The sequence below is a fragment of the Sorex araneus genome, chromosome 4 (assembly GCF_027595985.1).
Source record: "Sorex araneus isolate mSorAra2 chromosome 4, mSorAra2.pri, whole genome shotgun sequence".
Taxonomy (NCBI): Eukaryota; Metazoa; Chordata; class Mammalia; order Eulipotyphla; family Soricidae; genus Sorex; species Sorex araneus.
Genome location: NC_073305.1, coordinates 8,223,428 through 8,239,305, shown reverse-complemented (window position 1 = coordinate 8,239,305; position 15,878 = coordinate 8,223,428). Strand labels below are relative to the sequence as shown.

The following is a 15,878-nucleotide window of genomic DNA, read 5'->3' as shown; positions in this document are numbered from 1 at the left end:
CCGGCTGAGGGCAAACATCACGGGGCAGAGACTCTTCCGGCAAACAGAAAGGTGGGCGAGAATCGAATGCCAGCCACTCCTGTCCCCACAGGTTTAAAAATAGAATTTGCACACCGGTGGAGGATGCCAAGGTGGCCCAGGTGGGTGGGGAACCAGCACCCCTGGAGGGCACCCCCAGCCAGCACCCCCAACCAGCACCCCCAACCAGCACCCCCAACCAGCACCCCCAACCAGCACTTCCAACCAGCACCCCCAACCAGCACCCCCAACCAGCACCCCCAACCAGCACCCCCAACCAGCACCTCCAACCAGCACCCCCAACCAGCACCTCCAACCAGCACCTCCAACCAGCACCCCCAACCAGCACCCCCAACCAGCACCTCCAACCAGCACCTCCAACCAGCACCCCCAACCAGCACCCCCAACCTGTACCCCCAACCAGCACCCCCAACCTGTACCCCCAACCAGCACCTCCAACCAGCACCCCTGGAGGGCAAGGCCCAGTTGGTCTTCTGTGTTTGCTTGGGCGCCAGCCCTGGTGGTGCTCAGCGATCACCCTGGCAGGCCTGGGGGTGCGGTATGCGGGGACGGAACCCCGGTCGGCCACGTGCCCGGGCAAGACGCCTCAACCCACTGTCCCATCTCTCTCATCTTGCCATCTCGCTCATCCAGGCCATGGCCCCATGCGTGGCACATACCAAGAAGACGAGGACACGGTCCGGCTGCTCTCTGAGACATGGACACTCAGACTCGTGACCGCCTGCCCGGGGAGTCGGGAGCAGGTTCTGAGGGGGACGGCCCCTCTGTCTCCAGCCCACTGTGGACACTTTTCCGCGTGTTGTGGATCCAGTCGCATCCCAGAGGCCGCTTCTCTGGACTGACCGGGCTGGGCAGCGCTGCCCGCACCCGTCCCCAGGCACGGAGAGGCCCCGTGGCTGCCTCCTGGCACTCCCCTGTGCAGCCCCTCTCGCGAGGAGCCGTCTGCGCTCCCCCATCATGTCACCACTCCATTTGGGGCCGGGGGGAAGTGACCGGCTCAGAGTCGGCAAGACTCAGGGGCGACCCCCAGTTCTGTGCTTGGAGGTCGCTTCCTGGAGCGCGTGGGGGTGGGAGCCGGGAAGCCTATGGAGTCTGAGCCCGGCCCACCGAGTCATCTCCCGGGCCCACGCCCCTGCCTCTCCCCCAGCTGCCCCTGGGGCCTCGCCATGGTCCCCCACTGTCGACATGTGGAACAGGTTGACCTGAGCCTGGGGAGATGCGTCGGAGGCTGGAAACCCCCCCCAACCCCACCAGGAGTGACCCCCAAGCTGGACTAGCCTCCTAGCACGCGGGGTGTGGCCCCCGACCCCCCAAATCAACCCAACAAACAGAAACCCAAGTGGGCTGGTCTCTGCGGCGTCCCCACCCCTTTCCAGGAGAACCCACAATCCCAGACTTTGTTTTCTTACACTGGAAATTCCCTCCGAAATTTTTTTTTTTTTTGAGAGCAAATTCACAGAACCTAGAATGAACTATTTCAAAGTGTCCCAGTCTGTGGCGTCGCCTCTGTTCTTAGAGCTTTGCAGCCATCCCCTCTCTCTGCTTCCAAAACATTTTAATCACCTCAAAAGGAAATCCTGTACCCATTAAGCCGTCCCTCCCCTTTCCCCCGTCCCCCAGGCCCTGGTAGCCACTAATCTGCATTGTATCTCTATGGGTTTGAATGTTCTGGAGATTTTGCAGGCGTGGGATCCTGTCTTGAGCCCCCTTCTTTGGTTCCATTTCTCTATATCTTTAAAGAACTGTGTCCCCCACCATCAGGGACAGCGTCGCCTCCCCCGCCCACAAGGTGACTGTCCATCTCTGAAGGTCAAATTCAAATCCCTCCCTGCCTGCCTCCGAACCCCCCACCCCCCCACACGCGCGCGCGCACACACACACACACACAACACACACACAGATAATGCAGTTCCTGGGCTTGATTCCATGCCACACCCACCTCCTCATTCTGGAGATTTGGTGGCATTTGTCTTCTGCCCTGCTGACTTACCCACATGCCCGTTACCACGAGACCCCTCCTCGGCTCCAGCGTGCGGGGTGGGATCGACGCGCGCGCGCGGCTGTCCGGCCCTTGGCGCGTCTGCGCTAGAACCCGGCGGGACATGTGCACAATGCATTGCGCCCCACCATGAGCACATGCAGGAATAATAGTAAGAACAATGAGAATTCCAGGAAATCCCAGCCTGGCCAATCCAGGAGGAGAGCTTCAAGCCGCTTTCTGCACGGACGGTCCCTCCCAGCCACCCTCTGCTAACGCGCCCAAGGGTGTCGCGTCCGAGGGCGCTTCCCCAGGTAGACAACAGGTGTGGTTAGGGAACGGCAGGGGGCAGGGAGTGTCCACGAGTTCTAATCCGGGCTGACCGGCCTCTACCTTCGTCCTCCATCCACAGATGAAGAGAGAGCAGCGCCATTCCCTTGCCGTGGCTTTTCCATGGAAATCGATTTCTTTGTCTGGTATTTGGGTGCTCAGGAATAATAATAATAATAATAATAATAATAATAATAATAATAATAAATTGCTCGGGAAAGCAGGGCCGCCTCATTAGCTGTTAAGTAACTGCGATGATAATACTTGTGATTCATGGAAGAAAGAGCTGAGTAATTAGATTGCTTTCTTAGATGATAAACACATGAATAGGCCAAAGCGATAGTGGTTGTTTTTTTTTTTTTTAATGGTTTTATGACGCGGTGTGTTTTAAGGGTATGGCCTCCTACACCCACATCTGTAGAAAGCTTGACGGGGAGCCAGTTTCGTTTCCTGCCGGAGCAGGACCAAATGCCTCTACACAGCTTTCTGCCCATCCTTCTTGCATGCTGCTCCAGTCCTAGGACTCAAGAGGATTCCTTTCAGTCGCCCCTAGGTGCCTCTGACCAAGAATGTCCAACAGGGCTCTCTGGCCCTTAGGCCTTTCAAAACCTGTTCTTCTGACCAGGGTGACTCCCAGAGCTAAGGTAGAATGCAAAAGTCTATAATTAACATTTTTCCCCTTTCATATCTTATTTGGGCTGCGCTAGGAGGGCAGAAACGGACTCCTGCCCTATATCCTAAAACACGCTGCCGGAAGCAGAGGTGTGCGTTTTCCAGTGCGCTGGAGGGAACTGCCCTAACGTAGGTGGGAGAAAGGTGCTGAAAAAACACAAACATACCTGGGTTCAATGTCCTCACCTTAAGCTGTGACCAGCCCAGTGGGATCTGCTTGTTTGGTTTTGTTTTAACATCACACCCGGTGATGCTCAGAGCTTACTCCTGGCTCTGTGCTCAGGGGTCCCTCAGGACCGGGCTCCAGGGACCATACCGAGTGCTGGGGATCGAACCCACCCCGGTCAGCCGTGTGCAAGGCAAGCGCCCCACCCGCTGTACTGCTATCGCTCTGCCCCCAGAAAACTTGTAAGAGTTTTGTGCTTTGTGAGGAGAAAAGGTCCCGTGGACCAAACGCTGGAGCCAGGCCTGTAAGTGGTCTGGGTTGGTGGCTGAGGTGGGGACATTTTCCCTGCTTCTGCTGAGCCCAGAGTCCCTCTGCCTGGGGCTGCACGCGGCCTCACTGTGACGCAAGATCCTGGGTGGGGGTGGAGGTGTGGGGGGGGTCCCTATTCTGTTGCCCATCAAAAGGGTCCCCCGGGGAAAAGAGCATGAGGTCACACTTGGCATGTTCCTGGCATTGGTGGAATTAACTAACCAGGTGAAATTTGCAAATTTGGTGAGTTTGGGGCAGGGTGGGGGGTGGTGGTGGGGTGGTGGTCGTTTGCTTGGGGTTTGTACTTCCTGCTGGTCTAGACAGTCCAGCCTTCCCTCTCACCTCATGTAAATGTCCCTGGCATTTATACTTCTTATTGCTCCCTTCCTCCTTTCTGAGTTGTTCAAATCTGTTTCGAACTGAAGACTGTGAGTTTTCTGAAGTATTCTCATTAATCTAGACACAGAACTAAAACAGCAGACAGACCATTTGATTAGGAACTGGAAATAGCCAAAACGAAGAGTTTGTTGCAAGGTCACTTTTGCCTGAAATACGGTTTGGGTGTCCTTTATTCAAATAATATATTGTAAATATGGAAATCTTCTTAATAGGACTTCATAGAGAAAAGTAGCTAATTTTATTTTCCAGGGGGAAAAAGTTGTTAAAAGAAATATATATATATACATATATATGTATGTATATTCCCAGTGATTTTTTTTATGTTTTTGTTATGTATCAATAATTTTTAAAAGGCTATTAACTAAATTCCCTTGGATTGTTAACTTAAATATATGCACTGTGAACACATCATAAAACAAGCAGCAAAGTGAGTAACTGCCTTGTCATATGGGTTTCTAAGAACAATAGTACCTTGCTGGCAGAGTGCCTTTCTACCTCTTTTGTTAATGATTTTATTACAAGGGGGGGCAAAAGTAGCAAAATAAATATACAAAGAACAAAAACCATGTGATATGAAATCTAGACGAAATTTACACTTGTCAACTGTGGCGGGTGGGGCTCCCCCCGCAGTGCTCGGGGACAGGACGATGCTGGAGCCAGCTATGGACGCCTCACGTCAGGGTTCCTGTCTCCCAGGCCGCGCCCAGTAGGTGGGGGGACGGGGGCGGGGGGAGGGGGGGCAGTGGCCGTCCGGACAGCACTCACACTGCGCATGCGCTCCAGCCCTCTGTGCCATTCCCTGCCCACCAGAAAACCTCTCAGGGCCACGCAGGTCCCCCCCCACCCTCCTCACCTCTCCCTCCTAGGCCGGCCCTCAGTTCCCAGTGGCCACCTCACCACACCGGGCCGTGACCAGACCCTCCTCTTTACATCCCCATCTCTCCCCAAGATGTTCTTGTAAATCTAAAAGGAACAGGGCTGGAGAATAGCAGGTAGGACAATTGCCTTGCACCTGGCTGACCTGGGTCCAAGCCCTGGCACCCCAAATGGTCACTCCCCCCACCTCCCCCGTCCCCCCCTACCCCCACCAACCACCACTAGGAGCGGTCCCTGAGCACAGAGCCAGGAGTAAGCCCTGAGCATTGCTGGCTGTGGCCCCAAACTCAAAAAGAAAATCTAGATGCAATAACCATAAACTCCAAACAGGGCGACGTGTGTCGGACCCCTGGTTCTGTCCTTCCGTATCTTAAAAATGGCACCAACAAAGTCCAATAGACATTTGTTAGATTGACTCAAGACTTCCCTAAAAATGAGCTATTTTCCCCAATCCACTGGGTCTTTCGAGTTCTCACCCGATCGGCTTCAGGCACAAATTCTAAGAGTTACAACTGAATTCTGTTAGCTGCCGTTTGCCCCGAACTCTACGGAGAACTAATTCATCAGGACCTGGAAAGAAAAGAGGGAGGGAGACTTAGCCGCACGGAGACGCGGTGTCCGTGAGACAGAGCCCCGAAGACTCCAAACCTTGTTTTCATGTAAGTTGAGGCAGAGTTCAGGCGGATACAAGGTTTTCTCGAAAAGTTCCAGAGAAAGTGACGAGAGACCTAACTTTGCAATCTGGGTGAAAGGCGCAACCGCTTAATTATCGTTTTGGGATTTTTAGAACAATGCACCAGGAAAAAAAAAAAGGAATATTCAATTTGAAAGCAATTGCTCTGTGTGTGTGTGTGTGTGTGTGTGTGTGTGTGTGTGTGTGTGTGTGTGTGTGTCCGTGCATGTGCCAATCTGCCTTTTGCAGTGTTCGCCCAGAAGTCAGCCTTAGACCCGGACTCCTCACTCTTTTAAAGTGTTTTCCGCTTGTCAGCCGGCGTCACAAGCTGCCTGAGATCTCACTGGAACCACCCCTCTCAGAACCTTTATCCGCCTGAAGGCCGCAGATTCTAGAAACCCTAAGACTCTCTCCTGCAGGGACTTAATTGTGGAAATAGAAGCCCCAAGAGACGCAACTGCTTTCAGAGAAAAAGAACGGAAAGAAGGTGGTCTTAAATGGAACAAAACCTCGGGGCTGGAGCGATGGCACCGCGGGGAGGGCGTTTGCCTTGCTCACGGCCAACACGGGTTCGATTCCCAGCATCCCAGAGCACTGCCAGGAGTAATTCCTGAGTGCAGAGCCAGGAGTAACCCCTGTGCATTGCCAGGTGTGACCCAAAAAAGCAAAAATAATAAATAAATAAATTCTTAAAAAAAAAAAAAAAGGAACGAAAGCTCTGGATACTGTTTTGTAAACAGAGTTTGCCGGGACATGCTAGCGGCCTCTCAGCGGCCCAGGGAAAAGAGCAAGTTCACGCCGAGAAGGCCCAGCCGTGAGGCGGACTGGTTTGGAACTATCCCCTTGCTCTGCAGACACTGTTCCAGCCAAGGGACCGGGAACCCAGCGCGAGAGGAAAGCTGAACCCAGCGGGGAAGCACTGTTGCCTGCCCCATCACCAGCGCCCGCGGCTTTTAGAAATCATCCAGCCAGAGGCTCTCCACATGAACCACCCCCTTTGCCTTGACCGCTGGGCACTGACCAGGGCCGGTGAGAGCCCAAAGCCCTACTCAAAATGTGCTTCAGATCTTACAGAAACGTTCCATCAGCCTGGGGCTGCGCTTTGGAAAAAAAAAAAAAGAGAAGAAGATAAAACCAGCGTCTCCCCCGATCCCGAGGACCGTCACCAAGTGCAGACGCAACTGCTTACAGCAAGTCGCACTCAGCCAGGCCCTCACCCTCGAGGGCTACTCATTTACTTCACTCAGTGCTCACAGGAGCCGCCAGCACTGTGCCGGCTTGTGTAATATGCCACCCCGTGTTTGCACGGCCCCTCACTCGGCCCTTCCCCGGGAAGTGAATAGGGGAGTTCCCCAAACGACGCTTTTAGGGAAATCTCTGTATAGAGAGCGCTTCTGTCTCTTTGGAAAGGGGCCCAGGAGTCAAGCTATAGCGTCCAAGTGTGCAATCTGTCGCCCCATTGCTTTCTAAGCAGTTTGCGTGAAATCATGGTGACATCAGAGGGAGGCCACAGTTCCCCCTTCACAGAGTTTTAGCATTTAAAAAAGAAAGGGAACAAAACTCGCCTTGGCCATCCTCAGGAAGGGTCTGTCTCCTTACTAGCCTCCCTCCGGAATCACGGCAGGTAAACCCGTCACCTCTGCGTCAGCTTCCTGGGAGCTTCTGGGGCCAGATTGTCCTCAGGGATCTTACAGAATCGGCCTTCGGAGCTGTAATGCTTAAACGTGGAGCTTCGGATTCCTAGCGGCCATTCTAACGTAAGAGCGAGTGACGCGAAGCCGGCGCAGCCCGCCAGCGTCTCTGGACACAAGCTTATTGACAGCACCCCGAGCTTCTCTCAGCGTGGCAACACTGAGTCAGTCAGTTTCGAGGATGCCCCCCAGTCTCCCAACGGGCAGAATCTGTCACAGGACTTGAATGACAGGAATAAAAACCAGCCCAAACTCCACCAGCACCTCGTGCTCTGGGGATTGGACCAGAAGCAGCATCGCCTCCCGCAACATTTATCACAGGGACGATTTCCCAGGCCCCGGCTTCAGAGGGTCCAGGTGGGGGGCCCCCAGATCCTGCATTTCTACCAAACGCCCAGTGCTGCCGACGCGCCGGCCCAAGGGCCACCATTTGAACATCACTGTCTGAGGCCGTTTCTCGACTCTTTCGAAAACGTTTCTCAAAGGCCGACTGCCGTGCCGCCTGGGGAAGGAGGAGAAGTGGAGCCAGCCCACTCTCCGCTTCCAGAAGCCACCTGTGGTTTTTTTTTTTTTTGGGTCACACCCGGCAATGCACAGAGGTTACTCCTGGCTCTGCACTCAGGAATCACCCCTGGTGGTGCTCAGGGGACCCTATGGGATGCTGGGAATCGAACCCGGGTCGGCCGCGTGCAAGGCAAACACCCTACCCGCTGTGCTATTGCTCCAGCCCCAACCTGTGTTTTTTTGAGACTCCACATTGCCCTCGTCCTAAGAGCACAACCAATTTGACCCCGGCACACCAAGTTGAAAAAAGACCTACAGGTCCCAATTAAAGCCAAAGAGGTTGCTAATTGGTTCCAAATGCTTTTTGGAAAACATCCAGAACGCTCCTGCACTGGCGAATGCGTGGGTTTACACTCTCCACCCTTTTGGGGTTTTACTGACATATGCCAATCATTTGTGACAGTCCCAGGGGTGTGTGTGTGTGTGTGTGTGTGTGTGTGTGTGTGTGTGTGTGTGTGAAATCACTCACAGGTGTGTTCTTTCATAAGCTTTCTCCCCTCTGCCAAACAAGAGAAAGAATTCAGAAGCCATCTTCCACACACAATCCAAAACTGGTCTGCAAGTTAACGCGCGGTGTACAGAAAAGACCACTGCGAACTCGTCCGAAAGGAAGACTTGCAGATTTCGTGCTTTTCTATTCAGATTTTCAGCAACACTCTGGGAAAAGGGAATGGCAGTGAGCCGGGTGCCTGTCATTCGTAAGAGGAGGCATCGGGGCCCCTCAGTTGATTCACAGAATCAATAAACTTGGTTGTGAGGTAGTGCTAAGTTTCAATTTCCAACAAGATGCTTTGGCTCGTCATGATTTTCAGTGAAAGATAAAGCATGCATGAAACGTCGGCTTTGTGGATCTGTCAAATCATTCAACATTATTTATACTTATTTGGCATATTTGCTCCTACTGCGTCAGGCTCGTCCTTCTGTTCCTTTGAACGTCGGGGAGACCTGGGTTGAGAGAGATCTGCGTGGACTTGGCAGAGAGGCCGCCGAGGTTCCATTCCTGCGTGGTCCTTCACGCATTGCCAGGAGGGGACCCCCCCTCCCCAATCCCAACACAGATGGGGAGTAGCCCCAGGGCACCGTTGGAAATGGCCTCAAAACAAAACCAAACGAAATCCCGAAAATGTCTCAAAACATGAACTCACGAAGCACGCAGATAATTTCTCAACCATCACAGCAGAAATAAATATTCAGCTATTTACGGACAGTCACTCCTGAAACTTAACTGGACACCATTGCGCCCGTGGCTGTCTGTGCAGACATCAGAAAGAAGAAAGAATAAAGAAAACAACTTGCGCTTCTTTATTCTGGGGGACAGAAGCCGAGGGGTACCAATTCAAGCAAGAACCCCCCCCCCCGCACACACACACACACACACACACACACACACACACACACACACACCCGTGTTTCGGTAGGAGCAGAAGCAGGCACGTTGTCGAGGAGAACGGGGCTTTTCTTAGCCCTGTGGCTTCCAAGGCTGAATTTGCAGGGAGGCGGCTCTGGGCAGAGAAGGGGCCTCGAGTCCCCGTTGGCCTGCTCCTCCTCCCCTCCCTGTCTCCCAGACTCCCGGGGGCTCTTTCTGTCCCTTCTTGGACTTGTCTGACGGCGGGGAACGCGCTGGTGGAGCCTGCTGCCACACAGGCGCCCGGGGGGAGGCCTCAGGGGCGGGGTGGGGTCAGGGTTCCTGCCAGCACCTCCTCAGGGAGTCCTTGGCTGCCGCCTGCCCCCTCGCTTGGCGTTTCCGAGCCCCGAGTCATTTCTGCAGCCCAGGAGGCCGGTGGACATTTGAGAATCTCCCAGGAGCAGAGCAAAGGCTGAGCGGCCCCGTGCTTCTGGCCCCGGGCACTCTTCTCTCCCTCTCGGGTCTTTCCTGATTTCCCTCCCTCCCTCTCCCTTCTCAGCTCCTTCCCTGTGGGGGGCTGCGGAGGCGCCTCACTGCAGTTTGGTGCACCTCTAAGCCGCCCGGGAGGTCCATCTCCAAACCTCCTGGACGCATCCACTCGAGAAGCCAAGTTTTGCTTCGCAGAGGCCGAGGAAAGAAGCAGGAGGCTTCCTAACGTCACCCGGACGAATGGAAACTCAGAAGCTCCTCACCAGAAGCAGAAGAAAAGGCTTTGGGCCATGGTGTGTGTGTGTGTGTGTGTGTGTGTGTGTGTGTGTGTGTGTGTGTGTGTGTGTGTGTGTGTGTGTGTGTGTGTTGGGGGAGATTGAGGGGGGCCGGTCTTTCCCAGCTGAGATCAGCAGGGCGGGCAAATGGGAAGAGAGGGACACCAAAGCAGCTCCCCGTTCCCCTCCAGGCCCCCATCCCTGGCTTCCTCATGCCGATCATGACCTTGACCTCTCGTTTGGGCTCTGCAGTGCCGTATTACAGGCCCAGGGCCCGGGCCTGCAACCCACCCCGAACCCTCTCACACAGAAACTGTCAGACAGACGCTGGTTTGAAGGATGCTTTCCCACGAGCCCTTGACTAGGAACTGGGTCGCTTACTAGGCAACACTGATTTTTCAAGCCACTGAAAGACTTAGATTTCCACCCGGGGGCCACACCCAAGGGTGCTCAAGGCTTACTCCGGCCTCTGCCACCAGGGATCTTTCCTGGCAGGCCGAGCAGGGGCAAACCAGATGGGCTGTGTGCAGAGGGGCTCTCTGTCCAGCCCCTGCTGAGAGACTTTTCATGCTTGGTTACAGAGCTGGTGAACTTGCTAGAGCCCTCAGTTTTATATGAACACAATCTTTTATACAAGATTATTCACTCTTTCAGGGAGTGAAAATTGTTGCTCCCTAATCTCTAGGCTTCATTATAAAATGAATATCCTTCTGGAAAACATACCTTAAGAACCACAGGGTACACCCTAAGAATACGTTAAAAAGAGAACTTTTATCCTTCAAAGTCCACTCGGCACTTTCTCAACTCCTTAGACGGATGAAATTGAGTTGAAAGCTCTCACAGCATCCACAGGAGAATCCAAAGAGCGGTATCAATAAATAGAAATCATGGTTAGGCTGAATTTGTAAGCTATCAGGAATAGGAAATATTCATCCACGTTTGCCTGAAGCATGATGAACTATTTCCAGAAACGTTTTATAACTGTATCACACCACCCCGTATTAGGTCGCGTTCATTCTTAATCCTCTCAAGGTAGAGAACCACACAAGTTCTTTAACATAACAGCTCAGTGAAATTTAGCTGTGCCATGGAGCTGGAGAGATTGCATAGCAGATAGGCCTTGCAAGCGGCTGACCCGGGTTCGGTCCCCAAGCCCCACAAGGGGGGGCTTTGGTCCCCTAAACCCGGAACACGAGGCAGGAGTAAGCAAGAGAAGTTTTGGGTGTGTTTCAAAAACCAACCAAACTAACTGAATTGTACCTTGATCACGGGAGAGACTCATGTATATATTATTTCAACTAAACCGGTTTGCGAGAGTCTTCAAATCATACCAGAAAAGCCTAGAACAGACACCACAATACTTCCCCCAAGTCACAGATGAAGAAATGGAGAATTAGAAAGGGGAAATGATTTGCTTCACCCGGCAAACTGAAGTTTGTAATATGTAAATATTCATATTCCGAGTTACATAGTAATATAACATACTTAATATGAACGTACATCAAAGAAACCATGAAGAATTATAGTAACCTATTTTTTAAAAAAATCACTTAAATACATGCAGTCATCAGTCATCACAGCTACAAGTTCCCCCCAATCTAAGGCCTAATATATCTGAGCCAATTTCCCTCTACAGGAGTACTTAAATCAAATATGGGAGATGCCATTTTTATTAAAGAAGCTTTAAAAAGAGATCCCATGTAACCTCTCCAAATCTACCCACATCTGTTTTGTGACAAAATACAAAGAATAAGAACCCCCAAGAAGATTTCAAATCCTCTCCATGTTAACATTCTCCCATAAACAGTCGGAAAATCACTGCAGCAGGACGGTGCCGGGTCCTCCCAGCCTGTGAGGGCGGCTTGCAGATCTGACGTTGCCGTCCGTTTTGCTCAAAGGGCTTTTGCAAGCATTTAAATCACAGAACTTTTTGTTGCTTTTTGGCCTTAATAGGAACAAAGGAACAGCAGAGCAGGTAACAATCCTCAGGTAGAGGGCAATTGCTCTCCGCTAAGAAAAATGAGAAATTCAATTTGGGTTTTTTTTTTGGGGGGGGGGAGGCGGGGAGTAGTTTCTTATACACCAAGATTTCATGATTACTGATTTTCCCCTCACCACCCCGCCAAAAAAGCACAGCTGATATTAGAGGAATCCTGTGAAAACAAAGACTTTCTCTGGGACACACACACCTTCAACACATATGCAGTTTCCAGGTTCAAGTGACATTGGATTCAGCAGAACAGTCAATGCAGAGTGACTACATTTTCTGTCCTCTCCTTGAACCCAGATCTGAGGTATGAAAGAAGGGAGCGTTTGGGCCCGGACCCAGAACGCCTGTATGGTATTCTAACCGGTCCTCACCACTTCGGGGAAGGTCCCCTGTGATCACCAAGTGCTTAACGTTTTGATAACGAAACATGACAATGAAACATGTTATGGCTACTTGTGTATGTTTTCACGAGCGGCCTTTCATACGTAGGACCGCCATGATCAAGTGAAGGTAGCCGACAACCTCATTTTCAGATAATTATGGAAGAGAAAAAAAATATTGGTTTATGGTTTATTGGTTTGTACTAAGTTATTAATTAGTAGCAATTAGCCACGACCAAGTAGTGTGCCGCTAATTCATATTTCTAAAGTCACACTCTTTCTACTGTATGTAAATGTGATTAAAAAATAGAAATTAATCACTCTCAGAAAAGGAAAACGGATCATCCAAAATATAGTTCTGAAATATACAAAGAAATGAACATTAAGGAAAACAGCGCCTTCAAGGCCCAGAGTGTACTTTGTTATTAAAAATACCGATTGCAAAACTGGCTTCAAAATTCTCTCAATTTAATAGGGATATGATGCTGGTGGGCATTTTAGTTTTAATTTCAAAGAGAAATTATATGAAGTTTAAAAGAATGGTCAAACAAGATGCCCGCCCCCAAAATTTCAGCCTGGATTTCTCCAAAACTTTCTACACCTCACCAATGCCGAGGTTTAGTAGTTATCTCAAAAGGTACAAAAAGTTAAAAAGAGTTTTGTTTAAAAATGGAATCACTGGTCTCTCTCATTTTTTTTTCAATCTTTCATCTACAATTCAAAAAAACTGTGCTGGTCGCCAGTTTTATTTCAAGATCTTTTCATAGGAGATAGAGAGATCAGCAAGTGAGCAGCAAATATATAACTTAAGAGAGAAAAAACTGTATGGAGTGCATGTAAGACCAAAAAAGAAAAAAAAATGGGTGGTTTTGGCATTCATTTAAAAAAAATTTTTTTTCAGTTTAAAACTTTTATGTATTAGAGAACAGTACTGTATTGACCTGGGAGTGACTCTAACTAAAACCAGATATTCTGGGGGGGTGGGGGGGGCGCCTGGGAAATGCTGCAAGCGCTCACTGGTAGCATCTCGGGGCGTTTTCTGCAAAACCTGCAGGGCAGCGGAAGGTATTTCGGAGAGAAGCCCCGGTGGATGTCAGTGTGTACCGGGAGAATCAGGCTGGTTCTGCTTTCTGTCGGCAATCGATCACTGAGCCACAGACAGCAAGACTGGCCCCCAGCAGCTGGGCAGCGTCAGCAGTCCAGCCGGGCCTTTAAAGAGAAAGTTCATCATCACTCTCCCCGCAAGTGGTGGCGGTTCGCTCCGAGGAGGATGGCAACCTGGGGACGTGGATGCATAACGCACAGGCGGGCCCTGCCGTGGTTTTCTCACGCGCCTTTCAATGCCATTATCCTTATTCTCCAATGACACGCTTGCCCCAGAGAGAAAAGCGAACTTCTTCCATCTCAGCCTGTCTTGGGACTTTATTTCTCCTAAAATAATTGACACCGTTTTCCCCATCTCTTTAATCCGCAGACCCAAGAGAAGGCGGTTCATACACGGGGCACCCCCATCCAAAAAAAAAACAAAAAAACCACCAAAAAAAAAAAAATCAACCTCATGCAAGAATCACATCATCACAGTCAACCTCGGAAAGTTTGGGGTATGGGGGGGGGGACCCGTGCAGCAGACACGGCTCGACCCAAAGGCGACCGAGCAGCGCGCGCCCACTCACCTGGGCGATGGGCGTGGAGAGGAGGTGAGCGCAGTCTGGGCCGGCCCGCGGAGGTGAAGGCCCCCTAGTCACCTACCCGCTGACCTTATATAAAAGCCGCGGCGAGGTTACTCCCAGTTTCTGCCTCCTTACCTTAGGCTCCTCCCCAAAGACAAAGGGGAAAGAAAAAAAAAAAAGTCGCCAACTCCACACCCACCTCGAGCCGGCCACCTCGGGGCCCCGCGCAGCGCCGCCCTCCCTCCCTCCCGCCCGCCCGCCCGCCGCGCCGCCGACCCCCGCGCGCCCCGTGCCCCCGCGCGCACTGCGGGGTCCCTCCCGGCCCGGGCAACCCCGGGGTGCTGCAAGCGCGCGCGCGCTCGCGTGGGACAGGGTGGGGGCGGGGGGTTCCCCCCGGTTCCCCTGGAGCTGACCGCGGCGCTCCGGGGCTGTGCGCTTGCAGGGGGGCACCCGCAGACCCTCGCTCCGACGTGTCTCCCGAGACGCGGGGGAGGCACGGGCGTCCCGGGCGCCGCAGCCCGTCCTCGCGGGCGCGTGTCGCGGGACACCCCGGCCCGGTCCCCGCGCGCCCCCGGCCCTCCCGGCCCCCGCCACCCGCGCCCGACGCTGACCTGCGGCCTCGCCGTCCCCGGGCCCCGCAGCGCCCACTTGGTGCCCGGCCGCCGCCGCCGCCCCTGGGACGCGGCCCACGGAGGGCGCGCTCGCCCTTTGCACCCGCGCCGGGCGCCGCCGCGCAGCCGAACCGAGGACTTTGCCTCTGGGTTTGCGAGCGCTGTGCATCACCGGGCTGCCCCGCGCCGCGCCGGGGGGTCCCCGCGCTCCCCGCCGGGCGGCCGATCCCCGCGCGCGGGAGTCGCGCGCGCAGACTAGACCGGCCCTTGGCCACCGTGAAGCGTCTCTGGAACGCACCGACCGGCGCGCTGGAACTCTTGGGCTGTGTGTCTGACACCCGGGGACCCGGATCTCGGGCGTTGCGGGGTGTGCGGGTGGGACCGGAGGTGTAATGGGGACTGGGGGTGGGGCTCAGGTGTTCAACTCTGATAAGCAGCTCTCGGGGTCTGCGCCGCGGGGGTGCGCGGGGAGCACTGTGGGAGGTGCCTTCCCGCTGCCCTGGGCACCACCACCAGCCGAAAGGGGTTGGTGGAGGCCTGATCCTCTCTTACACCCCGTCTTCTCTGCCAGCATCCTTGGCCAGGCTCCCTCCCACCATCGCCTCCCGCCCCCCTCCTCTTCCTCCCCCTCCTCCTCTTCCTCCTCCTCCCTCCAAACTCATCCCTGACTTTCCCAGAACACTTAGTGCTCTTAGCTGCGGGGAGCTTTAGTTCCTTTTCCTCTGGCTCAAGATCCTCATTTAGAGCCGGGCTGAGCCCACCCGCCGCGATGGGTGAAGAACTACAGCTCAGCAACCCAGATCTTTGCCATCTCAGAGAGGTGCCATGTGCTTATTTCACTATTACTATTACTTGGGGTTTGGGGCCCACATCCGGCCCTGTGCCCAGGCAACCAGGCGGTGGTGCTCGGCTGGCACCCAGGTCTCCCGCCTGCCAGTCTGCCAGTGCCCAGCCATCGGGCCATGATTCCTGCCCTGCTTTTGTTTTTAATAACAGCTTTATTGAGACATAATTTACCAAAGCCAACGTCTAAACATCACGCACTCTAAATGGACAATTTAATTCAGTAGTTAAACCAGGACCATAATCTAATTTTAAAACATTTTTGTCCGAAAGAGGGAGCCAAAAGACACCCCCTACCCCCCTCCACCCCCGCAGCTCACAGCCATTTCCCTGGGCTGTCGCTAACCTCTCAGACTCTCTAGATTTACCTGCTGGGCCATTTTATATAAATAGAAACAGAGCACAATGTTGCGTGTTGCTGATTTTTTTCACTTCAAGCATACGCCGATTTTTCAAGCTCATCTATACTGTAGTATGTGTTAATATTCACGTCCTGGGCCAGAGAGATAACACAGTGGGCTAGGTTGTTTGCCTTGCAGGCAGCTGGCCAGTGTTTGATCCTCTCCAGCACTGCATAA

The 15,878-nt window shown here is 53.0% G+C and overlaps 1 protein-coding gene across 2 annotated transcripts in view; it reads right to left on the bottom strand.

Annotated features, from left to right (window-relative positions):
• PPARG (peroxisome proliferator activated receptor gamma) overlaps positions 1-14,596 on the bottom strand; it is a 142,867-nt gene extending 128,271 nt beyond the window's left edge. The window contains exon 1 of one of the 2 annotated variants that reach the window (XM_055136134.1): positions 14,458-14,596. The gene's annotated coding sequence lies outside the window, so the exon portion shown is untranslated. Of the gene's footprint in view, positions 1-13,849; positions 13,979-14,457 lie in introns of those variants that run through there. The other variant, XM_055136135.1, reaches the window with a different exon arrangement.
• Between the last annotated feature and the right edge of the window lie 1,282 nt (positions 14,597-15,878).